Source organism: Cololabis saira, chromosome 18 (genome assembly GCF_033807715.1).
Source record: "Cololabis saira isolate AMF1-May2022 chromosome 18, fColSai1.1, whole genome shotgun sequence".
In the NCBI taxonomy this organism is placed as follows: domain Eukaryota; kingdom Metazoa; phylum Chordata; class Actinopteri; order Beloniformes; family Belonidae; genus Cololabis; species Cololabis saira.
In genome coordinates this window covers 40,559,038-40,576,109 of record NC_084604.1, presented here as the reverse complement: position 1 = coordinate 40,576,109, position 17,072 = coordinate 40,559,038, and positions in this window count along the sequence as shown.

The window sequence follows — 17,072 nt, the reverse complement described above, 5'->3', positions numbered from 1 at the left end:
GAAATTACATCGTTCGTAATGGAACTATTAAGAAGACGTCAGCTGGAGCTGACAGGATGAGTTTGAGCAGTAACTGCTTTCTGATCATCAACAACATCACTGCTGAAGATGCTGGTTATTACACCTGTAGGATTAGAAATTTTGATTCCACAGCTGTGTTTCTGAATGTTTTAACAGGTGAGTGTTTTGACTTAATAACATCCAGACTGTCAGTTTGAATCCTCCTCATCAACTCTGAGTGAAACGCTGTTAAAAGCTTGTGTGGATTTGTCAGGGACATGTCTGTTTGGGATCGTCCTCAACATGATGGATCCTCTCAGAGGAACTGGACCACAAACACCTGACGTTTATTTACACGTTGAAATATTTGATGTTTCCATCAGACAATCACTCAGTAAAACTGGATCAGTAAAATGAGAAGTTTCTCATATTCAAGTGGTTGAAATAACAGTGTTGTGTCTCCTTCCAGTCTCTCCATCTCCACCAGATGTGGATCCAGGAAGGGATGGAGACGTGACATTACGCTGTTCTCTGGTGAGACACCATTATTCCCTGCCCTGTGAGCAGAACAGCATCATGTGGGTGGATGAGACAGGAAGTGTGCTGCTTGGTGAACGTGATGTGTTTGTGTCTGGAGGACAGATCACCTGTGTTTCTGATCTTATGGTGAAACATCAGAGAGGCTCCAAGAGAAGATTCACCTGCCAGGTTGTTGAAGGAGACAGAGTGGAGATAGATGCTGAATACACGCTGGACTTTGCAGGTAAGACACTGAAATCATGGAGACCCGGAAACTAGGTGAACTGGAATAGTTAATGAAAATGAAATAAGGGCTTGTTAAAGTCCAATGTTGCTTTTCTGAGTTGACAAACCTAAATATCTACGTAAAATCTCTTATTTGGTGTGTTGAGATTAAAACGTGTTTTTCTCTGCAGCAGGAACCGGCGTGAGAACAATCATTCTCTACCACAGGGCTGGAGATGACGTAGCTTTGCAGAATAACGTTGACTTATCGTCTTCCAACTGCTCCGATGTTGAGTGGATTTACAGCAGAGACACAAGTTCAGCGTCTCATGAGGAGTTTGGTTCTGGAGCTGGCAGGATGGACAGGAAGTGCTCCCTGATCATCACCAACATAACCGCTGGAGACGCTGGTCTCTACGAGAGCCGGCTGAGGGACAAGTACAACACCGTTGTGTATCTCAGTGTTTTAACAAGTGAGTATTTGGACTGTGTGGGAAACAGTGCAACCAAAAACACCCAACCCTTGCTGGGTTTGTCCGTCCCAGGAAGGGTTTCCCTCTTTGGATCCTGCCGTTGAACGGGACGGAGGAAAAAACAGTCATCATTACTTTCTGTAGAACATTTTTTCCTTCTGTTTTCACTTCGACTTCGTAATCAATCATAGCTTTTGGTGTTTCTATCAGACAATAGGGCTTGGTCGTCTTGTCGTCATCACCTGGGGGAGCCGCCATGTATGAAGCTAACTTAGCTGCTCTTCGGACCACTGTGTACAGACGTGCTCCCTCTTCGTTGTTTCTTACTCATAATCGTTACTTTCCGTTATTCTGTAACCATGGTAACCCGTTGCTGTGTTGTGGGGTGTTCTGTAACCATGGTAACCGTTGCTGTGTTATGGGGTGTTCTGTAACCATGGTAACCGTTGCTGTGTTGTGTTGTGCAGCAGCTCCACACATAACAGACGTGGGGAAAAGATCGCTAACGGTTTAACTTTTCACCGCTTTCCTGCTCGGAGGCAGAACAACGGAGGCCGAGTATCTGAGATAACGAAGTATTTGAGATAACGAAGTATCTGAAATAACGAAGTATCTGAGATAACAAAGTATCTGAGATAACAAAGTATCTGAGACAACAAAGTATCTGAGACAACGAAGTATCTGAGATAACAGAGTATCTGAGATAACGAAGTATCTGAGATAATGAAGAGTCAACGGTTTGCTTGGATCGCAGCTGTAAGACGAGCAAACAAAACCAAACAAACACTCACACAGACCGGGGTCGGATCAAAACACGGGTTTTATTCCCCACTTCTCCAGCTAAATGCAGTTGCTGGCCAGCTCTCTGCGCTGCGATTAACCCCAATCTTCAGATAAAACTAGTTTGTTGAGGAAAAAATATTAACTCTATTTGTAGCTGCAGAGTAAAAAATAATCCCACGAGGAAAACAAAAATATTGCTCACGCCTCGGAGCCTCTTCAGCATAATATAGCAGTCAAAAAAAAGAAATGTCAATGTCAATTTTATTTATAAAGCACATTTAAAAAATGACGAGGTCGACCAAAGTGCTGTACAGCATACAAGAAAATAAAACAATACCAAAAGAAAAACACAGTACACAGTGTAGAAACAATAAAATCACTAACATACTAAAATGATCAATAAAATAGTAATAAAAAAAATAAATAATAGAGAATAGACGACAAAGAACGGACACATAAAGTGCACAATCACTTCTCACAGATGTGGGGAACTAAGTTGTCACACACTAAAAGCCAAAGAAAATAAATACGTTTTCAAAGAAGACTTAAAAACCACTAGCGTCTGGGCAGATCTAACATTTAGTGGCAAACTATTCCATAGCTTAGGGCCGGCCACCGCAAAAGCTCGGTCACCTCTAGTTTTGAGCCTAGATTTCGGGACGTCTAAAAGCAACTGATTTGACGACCTCAGAGCTCTGGCTGGTGTGTGAGAGTGGAGAAGTTCATTATGGTATTGAAAAGAAAAGAAAAAAGTAATCTTTATTTATATATTTATTTTTTGAATGAGTGAATTCATGACTGCGGAATTATTCTATTCCGATTTAAAATGGGAATAAACCAGCCACTTACTTCGGAATTAAGTTTAATTCAGAACGGCACGTTTTCATTCGGAATTAGGTGTTTACATGGTAATTTTTACTCATTTTAAATCAGATTTAATTTAAATTCTGAATTAAAGAGGAATTAAACTCCCCATGTAAACGCAGCCAATAACTCGTTTAAGGTTTTTGAGTGAAACTACAGTGTTTTGTCTCCTTCCAGTCTCTCCATCTCCACCAGATGTGGATCCAGGAAGGGATGGAAACGTGACATTACGCTTTTCTCTGGTGAGAGACCGTTACTTCGGTCCCTGTGAGCAGAACAGCATCGTCTGGGTGAATGAGACAGGAAGTGTGCTGCTTGGTGAAGGTGATGGGTTTGTGTCTGGAGGACAGAACAACTGTGTTTCTGATCTGATGGTGAAACATCAGAGACGCTCCAAGAGAAGATTCACCTGCCAGGTTGTTGAAGGAGACAGAGTGGAGATAGATGCTGAATACAGGCTGGACTTTACAGGTAAGACCCTGAAATCATGGAGATAATAAAAACTGGATGTCATCATTCAGACTTTACACTTTTAATCAGTTAAAGTGTTGATATTGACTTTCTGACCATTTTGTTGAATCCTTTGATTCCAGATTATACCAGATTGATTATTGGATGGGTGGTCAGGGGGCTGATGGTGGTTCTGGTCAGCATTGTTATGTTTACCATTTACAGGATCAAAGTTAAAAGGAACAATCCAAGAAATACAACAGGTGTGTTTGACCTGCCTGTCAGGTTGTTATTTAGTTTCTGAAATTAGATTGAGTTGAACTCTGAAACAAAATCAACAAACAGCATTTTATCAAACTGGAATAAAGCAGTTAATGTCAGGAAGGTTGTAGTGAGGACCCAGATGCAGGAGAGCAGGATACAAAACCCAAAACATGAACAAGAATACAAAAAATTACAAAAAGCCTGACTGTGGAAACATGGAGGTTGAAACAGTCTGGTCCAGCAGGGAGCAGAGGAAAGACAAGACCAGATATACACAAGGGTTAACGAGACACAGATGCAGACGATCAGGACAGATGGAAACAGGTCAAGACAGAACTCAAACACAAAGACATGGGCTTCAAAATAAAACAGGAACATGTCAAATCCTGTGTTAGGTCTAAATCAACATTACATACTTTCGTAACGAGGAAAGACACAAAGACTGCTTGGAATAGTTTTAACACACTTCTGCCGGAGGGGAGAGCAGAGGAGTGCAGAGCGACGAGCTCTCATTGAGAACTCCTGAGCTTCCCCAAAGTTCCTCCTCCTGCATGATGGTTTTATTGAGAAACTTGACAGGAACTGACCGTATATGGACAGTGAACAGTGAACAGTAGACAATGGGGAAGTGGAAGTGATAACGTGTGATTGAGTCCTGACATTACAGTAAAGTAAATCTGCAATTTTTAGGGAAAATCATTGAAAAGGTGGTCTTCCAGCAAATTCATGCTTTTATGATGCAAAACAACCTTTTTAACGCATTTCAGTCTGGATTTCGGCCACACCACAGCACTGAGACTGTACTCATCAAAGTGTTAAATGATATTCATCTGAATAATGATGCAGGCACATCCTCTGTTCTGGTATTACTGGATCTCAGTGCTGCATTTGACACAGTTGATCATAACATTCTTCTCAGCAGACTGGAAAAGTGGGTGGGACTTACCAGCACTGTGCTTCAATGGTTTAAATCTTACTTACAAGATAGGGCCTTTTTTGTGTCAATAGGAAACCATGAGTCTGAGAGAACCAAGATCACATGTGGGGTTCCTCAAGGGTCTATACTCGGACCGCTTCTATTCAACATCTATATGCTACCCCTAGCTCAGATTATGGAACATCATAACATTTCCTACCATACTTATGCGGATGACACACAGCTCTATATTTCAGTGTCACCACATGACTACAGCCCCCTACTCTCATTGAGTAACTGTATTCACCAAATCAATGAGTGGATGTGCCAGAATTTTCTCCAGCTAAATGCAGAAAGAGAGACAGAGGTGATAATTTTTGGCCCTAAAAATGAAAGGGAAAAGATCAGCGCTCACCTTGCTCCATGTCATTGACAGCTACAAATCAAGCCAGAAATCTTGGTGTAATTATTGACTCAGACCTGAGCTTCAACAGCCATCTAAAGTTTATCACTAAATCTGCCTATTACCACCTAAAAAACATTGCTAGAATTAAGGGGATTCTGTCTAAACAAGACATGGAAAAACGTATTAATGCATTCATTTTCAGTAGGTTGGATTATTGCAATGGCATCTTTACAGGCCTTAACAAGAAATCAATCAGGCAGCTGCAGCTGATCCAGAACGCTGCCGCCAGAGTCTTTACAAACACCAGGAAACTGGACCATATTACACCGGTCATGAAATCACTCCACTGGCTTCCAGTGAGTCAAAGGATAGAGTTTAAAATCTTACTGCTGGTCTACAAAGCACTGAATGGTCTTGGACAAAAATACATGGTTGATCTGTTAGTTCCTATGAAGCTCCCAGACCCCTGAGCTTCGTCTGGATCTGTTAGTTCCTATGAAGCTCCCAGACCCCTGAGCTTCATCTGGATCTGTTAGTTCCTATGAAGCTCCCAGACCCCTTAGGTCTTCTGGATCTGGTTTGTTGTGGTTCCCAAGAACCAGAACCAAGCAAGGTTCAGCAGCGTTCAGTTATTCTGCTCCTCACCGGTGGAACAAACTTCCTGTAGACCTGAGGTCTGCTCCAACTGTAGATCCTTTAAATCAGGATAAAAACATTACTGTTTACTGAAGTGTACTCTTAAATTAAACCTGCTGTATTCTACTGCCCTTATTTTTTTTAACAGCTTGTGCTTTTTATTATTTTACTTCTTTTCTTATTCTTACCTATTTGTTATTATGTCTTGCCGCTTTTAATGTCAATGTAAAGCACTTTGAATTACCTTGTGTTGAATTGTGCTATATAAATAAATTTGCCTTGCCTTGCCTTGCCTAAAGTGATTGAACCAGAACAGTTCAAACCCTGAGTAAATCAGGAAGTGGCTGTTCGGACATCTTTTTACAAAGCATGTGACAGTCTTCAGGAGGACAAAAACAAGTTTAAAGGTTAATTAACCTCACAATTCCCTCCTGTTGTCTTTTTGAAACTTCAACTAATATCTGTCCATTGGGCTCACACCTGACAGTTAAAGAAGTGATGGTTTGTGAAAGTTAATCAGAAGTTATAATATCATTAATAATAATGACAGAATTAAGATAATAAATGTGTTATCTTGTCAACTAACTAAGAATTTAACATTCTTTGTTCCAGATGTTCAGTTGCCAATGCAGCAGTATGTGAGTATCTTCACTAATATTTAATATTTTATATATATCTACCTTTAAAAAATAAATATGTATGAAATATCCAGGTTCATCAAATGTTTCATGTTTGTTCATTTCTATCAACATTTGCTGCTGATTATTCTTGGGTTTCATTTATTATGGAGGTAGATTTGTTTCTTAATTATTCAATCAAAAAAAAGATTGCCCTAATCGAAAAAAAAATATTCTCAATTCAAAAAATGTCACTTCAATCGAAAAAAATATTTCAATCAAAGAAAAAAAGTTATTGAACGCAAAAAATATTTTAGACTGAAAGAAATGCATTTGAAAACTGTTTTCTTTGATTGGAAATGTTTTCTTTGATAGAAGTGAAGTTTTTTTTGTTTGAAGCAACTTTTTTGATTGATGTTAGTGTTGTTTTGTATTTGGGCCATATTATTATGGGATGTTCATTTGTGTCTTTATCATTTAATCAAAAAAGATGTTTCTTCAAAAAGAAAAAAAATATTTTCAATAAAAAAATCACTTCAATAAAAAAAACTTTTTCAATCAAAGAAAGAAAGTATTCAAATGCATTTTTTGAGTCTCAAATATTTTTTTGTATTCAACACTTTTTTCCTTTGATTGAAATACATTTTTTTGATTGAAGTAATCTTTTTTTTGATTGAATAATTAAGAAACAAATCTACCTCCATATGTTAATAAACCTAAATACCAGATAATCAATCATGATTGTGATCTTATTTGACTAACAAGACGTTAAATAAACATTTATAGCTGCTAACTTTCATAAATGTTATTAATGGATGATTTTCTGGTTTTCATTCAGATATTGAGAAAGAGTTTATAATTGTAGATCAATTTCACAGGAACCATTAAGAACGGTCTATTATCATGTAAATATGATCTTGATCTCCCTCTGGTGGTGAAAACATGAATTACAAGAACATTGTATGTTTCCACAGGTGAACAGGGATGAAGATGATGATGTGGTGAACTATGAAGACGATGAAGACCTGCCTGCTTCTGTCTGATCCACAGATCAATAAATCATCTGTGTGTGATGGAAACATTAGCGTTAGCCTGGCTACAGAGCAGCAGACGGATGTTTGGTCTCTGAAAGCTCAGCTCTGTTTATGACAATCCTAGTGTTTAGTCTTCATCATTTTGTGATCTTCAAAAATCTTCTGCAGCTTTTCCTCGGCATCTCTCCTGCATCGAGGAGCCTGATGGATGTTTGACCCGCTAGCATGCTAACGATGTATTAAATCTCCTAAACTGGGATCATCTCTCTTTATTCCTGTTAGTTTCATGCATATATTAATCATGTTTCTAAAATAGCATTTTTCCATCTCCGTAATGTTACAAAGATTAAGAACATCCTCTTGATCTCCATCCTTTTTTGGAGAATCAGTTAATGAAGGAATTGTCTGTAAGTACGGTTTTAAGATACGTATATTATATTGAAGATACATTTGTATTAATCTGAGCTTGTGTTTTGTTTCATGCTGTTTATCAGTTGTAGTTCAGTCAACTAAAATAATTTGTAGTGCTCTGTCAGCTATATTGCAGCTTTATATTTGTAGCTTCACGTGCTTTATACCTTTAAGGTACCGTGACATATGTTGATCGATGGGGTTTATCCAATAAGTGTTCATCGTTGTATTCTTTTTATTTCAGTTTTACCCAATTCATATGCTGTACCCAATAAAGCCATCATTATTCGCTACAGTGTGTGGAAGGAGTTATCTGTCTGCCTAGTTGAGGAAGGGGGTGTTACGGGGTGAGGTTTTGGACCCAAATGCAGCACACGGAGCACACGGTGGTAGTTTGTATGGTTTTCTTTATTACCCTCAACGGGGAAGAGGAGCAGGCAGGAATACAAGACAAGGATCAGGCAGCAATCGGTGTCAAGTTCGGAAGACAAGGTCAGGCAACGGAGAGCAGGAGACCAGGCAGGGTCCAGGAACAGGCAGGGTGTCACCAAGGCAGAACAAAAAACAGGAATTCAAAAAACTAGAGGAGTACATGGAGGGAGCAAACAGTACACCAACAGCTTTGTCTATTCTGTAATAATTGGACCTAAACAGTGAAGCTGAAATTCATAATCTGAACAGTTCAAGTTCCAGTTCGTTATCTGCAGATCTGAACAAGTTCAAGTTCTTTATCTGCAAAGACGTCATGTTCAGTTCAACATTCTCACAGAAATGAGCATGTTAAATGAACACGTTCATGCACAATACAGGAAGTTGCATCATCAGATGGGCCTACAGACCTGCAGAAGAGAAAAAGTATTTATATCACTGACCAGAGACAGATCGACACCACGACTGGATTTGATGGGAAATAAAATATTGTTGTGCGTGCAACAAAAATAGGTTTTTGTGTATCTGTTTGTGGAATTCAACTGTGGAACATTTAACTGAAAAATGTTTTTTGATGTTGGTTTTCTTTGTGTGGTGGAATGTAACCTGGATTTGTTTTCTTGTCTTTTTTTCTTGTTTTTTATACATGTCCGAAATAAACGAAAACGAACGAAAGAACGACAGATTCTGTTTCAGATGTTTGGGTGTTCAGATAATCCGTCCGTCCACCTAAACTTTGAACTTGAACTCTTGCTGGTTGTGTGTTCAGAGGATTTAGCCAACAAGTGAAAAAGAAAAGGGAACTAACTGTTGATATAGAGAGGACAAGCAGAGAAAAGTATAATTTCCTCCGGCAGAGACAAAATGACTCCACGGCTGCAGCTTTTCATCACTTTACTGCTTCACTTTGAAGGTAAAGATCAACTTTATTTCACATGTTTCGGGGCTTTATGTGATTTAAACCAGGGGTGGGTAATCTTGGTCCTCCATTAAGTCTCTAATGGACAGAGGGGGTGTCGTTGGCGCAATTTATTTAATTCAATTCAATTCAATTTTATTTATATAGCGTCTAATACAACAGATGTTGTCTCTTGACGCTTTCCAGAGATCCAGAACATGAAAATAAACATAAACATAAACCCCCGAGCAATTATTATATAAACAATGGCAGGTAAAAACTCCCATATTTAGATCTTCCAAAAGCCTTTGACACTGTTAATCATAATATCCTTCAGTCTAAATTTGGCCAATTTAATTTTTCTCAGTGTACCTCCAACTGGTTCAAGTCATATCTCACTAAACGATCTCAGTGTGTTCAAATACAAAATATAAAATCTACTTTCAAAGATCTTGTCACAGGTGTTCCCCAAGGTTCAATCCTGGGTCCAATCCTTTTCAGTCTGTACATAAACGATCTACCATCAGTGTGATGAGGATGTGAGGTCATTATGTATGTTGATGATACCGTGATGTTTGTAAAGGGTAAAGACAACTCTGAGGCTGCTCAGTTTACAAAGGTCATGGTAAACGTTACAAACTGGTTCAATAACTGTTATTTACAACTAAACTCCTCAAAAACTGTTGCTATGTTTTTTGCTAAAACAAACAAATCGTGTATGTGTGGGAGGGGAGGAGTTATGTGTACTGCTGCTTTTAAATATTTTACCTATGACATGTATTTGTTTTTACTGTCATTTGTTGCTTTTATTACTACGCCTTGTGTTCCTTCTGGCAGGGGTCGGACTGCCAATGGAAATGAACCTGTTGGCTACAATTGGGTGCATTTACATTTTAAAAATGTTCTCTAATGTACATTATCCCTCTATAACAAATAAATGCAAATCAAATCAATCGATCCTGGGTCGTGTCCTGCAGGTTTTACATGTTTCCCTGCTTCAGCAAAACCCTGACAGACACGTCTGAGTCGTTACCAGAGCCGTGCTGACCTGGACAGGTGTGTTGAAGCATCTAAAACCTGCAGGACACGGCAGGTGTCTATCCTCAGCCTAGGTCCTCCACCGAAACTCCTGTCATCTGTGAGACGCCCCCCGGTGTAGCAACTGGTATAACATGTAGACGTGGATCGGTGGAGGACCGGCTCGTTGTTGGAGAACAACGTTCACAGCTTTTGTCTCTGTTAATGGACTGAAACCAGTGACCTGTGGGTGTGAACTTCACACCCACAGGTCACTGATTTCAGTCCGTTAACAAAAACAGAAGCTCCGACGGTGTTGGGGCCGCCCATGGAGGTACGGTGGGGCCCTGGCCCGACTTGGAGGGCCGCCCCCCGTCGACTTGGACGGCCGGCAGGGGAGCGTGGGCGCCTTTCCAGGGCCGGCTCTACTGGCCCTGCCTCCTGGCTTCGGCCTCCGCTCCCCCTCCTGCCCCCCCTACATGATTCATACTCAGACAGGCAAAGGGACGGGGGTCCGGGGCGTGGGAGGGGGAGGGAAACGGTCCTGGACCCCCCCGGGGAGGGGGAAACGGTACTGGACCCCACCGGGGAGTGTGAAAAGGTACTGGACCCCCCAGGGAGGGAAACATTGCTGGACCCCCCCGGGGAGGGAAACGGTGCTGGACCCCCCCGGGGAGGGAAACGATGCTGGACCCCGCCGGGGAGGGGGAAACGGTGCGTGAGTGTGCGTCCTGGCGGTGGGTTTCCTCCCGCCGTCTTCTCCCCTCTGTGGGGTTGCTGGTGGCCTGGGTTCCGGGTTCTTCCTTGTTGGCCCCTGGTCTCGCGGGTGGCGGGGTTGCCTCCCCCCCTTCCCCCACTATAGATACACTTCAGGTGGAGCTTTGATAGGATTATTACACACACACACACACACACACAAACACACACACACACACACACACACACACACACACACACACACACACACACACACACACACACACACACACACACACATACATACATACATACACACACTTATCCACACACATACATACACACACACGCTCACGTACATAGACACACCCATGCACACACACACACACACACACACACACACACACACACACACACACACACACACACACACACACACACACACACACACACACACACACACACACACACACACACACACACACACAGGCACAGAGAAATATAGATACACACACACACACACACACACACATAGCCACACATACATATACACACACACACACACACACACACACATATATATATACACACACACACACACACACACACACACATACACACACACACACAGTCACAGAGACATATAGATACACACACACACATACACACACACACACACACACACACACACACACACACACACATACACACACACACACACACACACACACACACACACACACACACACACACACACACACACACACACAGGCACAGAGAAATATAGATACACACACACACACACACACACACACATAGCCACACATACATATACACACACACACACACACACACACACACATATATATATACACACACACACACACACACACACACACACACACACACACATACACACACACACACACACAGTCACAGAGACATATAGATACACACACACACATACACACACACACACACACACACACACACACACACACACACACACATACACACACACACACACACACACACACACACACACACACACACACACACAACACACACACACACACACACACACACACACACACACACACACACACACACACACACACACACACACACACACACACACACACACACACACACACATAGCCACACAGACATATACATACACACAGACACATACATATTGTTGAGAAACTGCAACACCATTGTGACGTGAAACTGCCCCCTGCAGGGCTCACAAGCTTTGAACTGGCCTCAAACACAGACTGATCCACAGGAATGCCATAGGACGAAGTTCCCGACTGACTGATATGTATTGATGAGACATTGTGACACCATGGCTGACCTGAAACGTCAGCTTCCTCCCCCCTGCAGAGGCGACACCTTGGAAGTAGCTTCAACAAAGACTTGAACCACGGGAATGCCATATGATGAAGTTCCTGACTGACTATGGGGTAGTTTCCAACTGAATGATATTCATGCCGAATGCCCGAGGACGGCATTTGGCCACAGATCACATCTGACTGTAAATACCCTTTAATTGCTTTTCCTCTTTCACCTTTGGCTTGTTTATTCCTAACTTTTGTGCTTTGAACTAATGATAACTAATAATAATAATACAACAGATGTTGTCTCTAGACCCTTTCCAGAGACCCAGAACATGACCCCCAAGCAATTATTTCATAAACAATGGCAGGTAAAAACTCCCCTGGTGGGAGAATTTAGAATTTAGAATTTATTAAAGGATGGCCCCTCGAGATGTAACATATAATTTTCAAGGCAGGCAGATGCAAGCAGCATCGGGATGACCAGAGGGCCACATTGGCTTGTTCACCTGCATGCTTGCTCTGTAGTTTTTGGGGTTAGTTAGTCGCGGCAGCTTAGCTCAGATTGTGATCGGATCTCGAGATTTGGGTCAATTGCTGCTCGTGTTCTGGTCGGTTCTGTGTCGGTTTCGTGTTTCATTCGTGGGTTTTGTTGCAGATTTCCAGTGCCCGACGTGCTCTTGCTTCCTAGTTTAGCAGCGGATTTCCCCCCTATGTAACACATATAGTGCACATATATATATGCCTTAGGTTTTTACCAGCATGGTATTAACCATTAATATGTGTGCAGACAAGGTAAAAAATAAAAATAAAATAAGGAAGTCAATAACCTGCTCATCCTGATCTGCAACCTGGGTTATCCCACTAACAATGACTGCATTCAGGATTTTAACACCCGACCTTTGTACAAAATCCATATTGGATGTATTTTCAGTATTGATATTCAAAATAACTGGCTCCTGGCTGGCTCGCCAATTCTGTAACCCTTGTCACAAAGTAGCAAAAGAGCACAGGTTAATAATGTTCAATATAAATAACTGGACCAGTATCAGAAGACACTAGGTTTTTGAGAGCCAGTCTGTTGAACATCAATAATGACACAGACAGCAATGTTTTTTGTGGCCACTTATTTTTGCAGGTTGACAGGACAGTAAACAATACAATAACTTGTTAGACCAGGGGTAGGCAACCCATGGCTCTAGAGCCACATGCGGCTCATTAGCGCTACCCTAGTGGCTCCTGGAGCTTTTTAAAAAATGTTTGAAAATGGAAATAGATGGGGGAGGGAAATATATTTTTTGTTTTAATATGGTTTCTGTCGGAGGAAATACATGACACAAACATTCTTAACATTTTCCAATGCTGTAAAAATGTGTAGAAGAAATATTACATTTCAACATTTCTGTTAACAAAGGTTTGTATCAGCGCCATGCAGGTGTAAAAATATTTGAGAGGGGAAGATTTTTCTTTAAATTTTGCACTTATAGAAAAAAGTCAAAATGTCAAGAAAAAAGTTGAAATGTCGAGATTAATGTTGAAATACAATTTCAAGAATAAAGTCGAAACTTCGACCTTTTCTCAACATTTCAACTTTTTTTTCGACATTTTGACTTTTTTCTTTACATTTCGCATAAATGTTACATTTTCTAATTCCCTATGAATTGTTACCAATCAATATCACTATGTTATATATATATATATATATATATATATATATATATATATATATTAGTTCAAATCATCGTCGTCAAGCTGTTTTTTCCTTCATGCTTCCCTGCAGCGTCACATGCAAACACAAACACACGTACCTGGCAGAAACATTTCTTTATATCATGTTGTCTGTCGCCCACGATATTTTTTGACGGCGCCATAGTTGGCTAGCTACAAACTCTCTACATCCCATAATATAATAATATGCCCGCGCTCTCAGCAGCGGTACTTGCATCGTTACTAGGCAACGAGGCAGGTTGACTCCCCAGAACAGAACAGCGCTCCAGAGGCGCTCCTAAACGTAAATGATCATTGATTTTTTTTTTTAAGGCCTGGCGGGGGGTCTTGTTGACCTGGCGGCCCCGCCAGGCCTATACAATGGTAGGGGAAACACTGCTCAAATTAGAAAAGTGCAAAGTTACATTAGTTATTAAAAAAGTTGTTTTACAAAAAAATAATTTAAATTACCCTGTAATACTCTTTTAATCAAGCATTGCATTAAATGCAGGACATATTCACAGTAACTCAAGAGGCATTAAGGCTCAACGTGCTCACCGGTAACAGTAAGAAACGCACTAAAAATGAACCTCTTTAATTACCATAAACATAAATTACAAATAACTAAAATAGTCTCAATATAATCTTTTCTTTTAAACATCTGTAGTTAACAATTTAGAAAAATAACATCTTGTATTTTAAACAACAAACAAGAAAATCAGTATCTTTACAGTCTCTACAGAATACCCACCAATCATGCCAGCTAAGTGGCTAGGCTCAAGCTAACAAACCAATTAGCATCATAAAACACAATGTCAGATAACTAACACTGTTAGGTGTAAATAATGTTCAATATAAATACAATACTGTGCTCTGTTGCTACTTTGTGACAAGGGTTACAGAATTGGCGAGCCAGCCAGGAGCCAGTTAGTTACAATATCAATACTGAAATTATGTCCAATATGGATTTTGTACAAAGTTCGGCTGTTAAAATCCCGAATGGAGTCATTGTTAGTGGGTTACCTGCTAGTGCAAATATTAGCTGCCTAATCCGCTTAAACCTTAAGCCACTGTTTGGCTTAAGGTTTTTCTCCCACTAGGGGAGTTTTTACCTGCCATTGTTTATGTAATAATTGCTTGGGGGTTTATGTTCATGTTCTGGGTCTCTGGAAAGCGTCTGGAGACAACTTTTGTTGTATTAGACGCTATATAAAAAAATTGAATTGAATTGAAATGAATTGAATTCAATTCAATTCAATATAAATACAATACTGTGCTCTGTTGCTACTTTGTTTCAAGGGTTACAGAATTGGCGAGCCAGCCAGGAGCCAGTTAGTTTGAATATCAATACTGAAATTACGTCCAATATGGATTTTGTACAAAGGTCGGCTGTTAAAATCCCAAATGGAGTCATTGTTAGTGGGTTACCTGCTAGTACAGGTGCGTTGTGTTAATTGGCTCTGATGGTAATCAGCGCCAATTAACACAAATATTAGCTGCCTTACAGTCAACTTAACAGGTTTTTACAATGTTTTCATTCACCGCTGAGTCGATGTATGAGTGAGCTTTACAGCTCTTCACCTCGGCAGACCCGCGAAAATAATCCGCTCTTTCAAACTGTTCCAGCGGATGGTATGAGATTTTAGCTCTGCAATGCACATGAGTCTTTTTTTTCTTCTTTATTGAACACAATAAAACAACATAGAACAGTAATTAAACATCTTCTCGTAAGGATGATAGTATACTTAGTAGACATAATATGAGATGCTGTCAAATATAGAGCTATATAAAAAAACTATTAACTATATATTGAAATAAAATACAAACAGGGGGTTTTATAAAGTGCAAACTATAAAAGTATGACATTATTTAAAATCAGGCAAACAAAAGTGCCAAAAAGAGGAGCAAGGACTGAGGCATCAAAAAAGCAGAAAACAGATATATCGTCTCAAATCATTTTAGCCATTTTGTTGGAGTCTATTTTTCTTAGGGATGAGAAGAATAATTTAAGATCATTTAAAAACCAATCAAAGGAGGGTTTGCTATTCCTCCACTTACTACAATGAATATGATATTTACCCATGAGAATAACTATATTTATCATGTCAGATACATTCGGCTTCAAGTTATCTATATAGAAATAAATATGAGAGCTATCAAAGACTGGTATGTCCTCTATTCTAAGTAGTAACCAGTTTCTTAATTCTAACCAGACGTTTCTGGACACAGGACACATAAACGCACACCAGTCAGCCATTTCGTAACACGCAGCGTTGTGACAGGAAGTGGAAACGATGGCCGATCAGATGAGGCTCATGGAGATTACTGATTGATTTAACAGAGGAACGACATGTACTCCAAATGATATTTTTAGATACACACTTAACAGTTTTTAGTGCTTATGAATTAAAATGAATTATTTATTCACTTCCAAATAAAATTAATTGTTGTAAGGATTTTAATGACTAGTTTACTGTGCAAATTAAATAAACAATTTTAAAGGGACAGTTCTTATATTAAAAGGGTATCATTATAGAGCCTTGGCTACACTGGCATTGCATTGTTATTTCACTGGTGTTGCAGTAGCACTGAACTGGTGTTGAACTGGTATTCCTTAAACTGGTAATGCACTGGTATTTCACTGGCCTTGTACAAGTACTGACATTACAAATGTACTGCACTGGTACTGAACTGCTATTGCATTGGAATTTAGGGTTGATTCCTGTAACTTTGACTTGTTTTCATATACGTTTTTTTCTGAATATATTTCAGGAAACAAAGACACATTGGGGGTTGGAGGTTTTACTCTGAAGATGGATTTAGTGATTAAGTTGCGCAGAAACAGGAAGTTCCTTCATCACGTACAGACCTGCAGCAGAGAGAAGCATCATTTCATCCAGCAGAGACAGAATGACGCCACGACTGCAGCTCTTCATCACTTTACTGCTTCACTTTGGAGGTAAACATCAACTCTGACTCATGTTTTAGGGTTTAATATGATTTAAAAAGACTGTAAAAACCACTCTGAAGTTGTCGTGTACCGTTGAACGTTGCTGTTTCTCTAAATGTGTTTTGTTTAATAAAACTCACCTCTGTTACAATCAGACCACTTAAAGACGACGTTACATAACTCTGAATGTTTCACCAGACATTATGTGTGTTGAAGTCTCTTCTCTGTGCTGATAAACTTAAATATGTAGGTTAAATATGTTTCTTGAGTCAGGTTGATGTGTGAAGTGTAAAACTTTTCTCAGAGTGTTTTTCTCTGCTGCAGGAATCAGTGTTGACATCGTTCTCCATCACAGAGCTGGAGATGACGTCGTTTTACCGTTTGACGTTGGTTCATCAACCGACCAATGCTCTGGTGTTGAATGGGTTAATTTCCTCGTT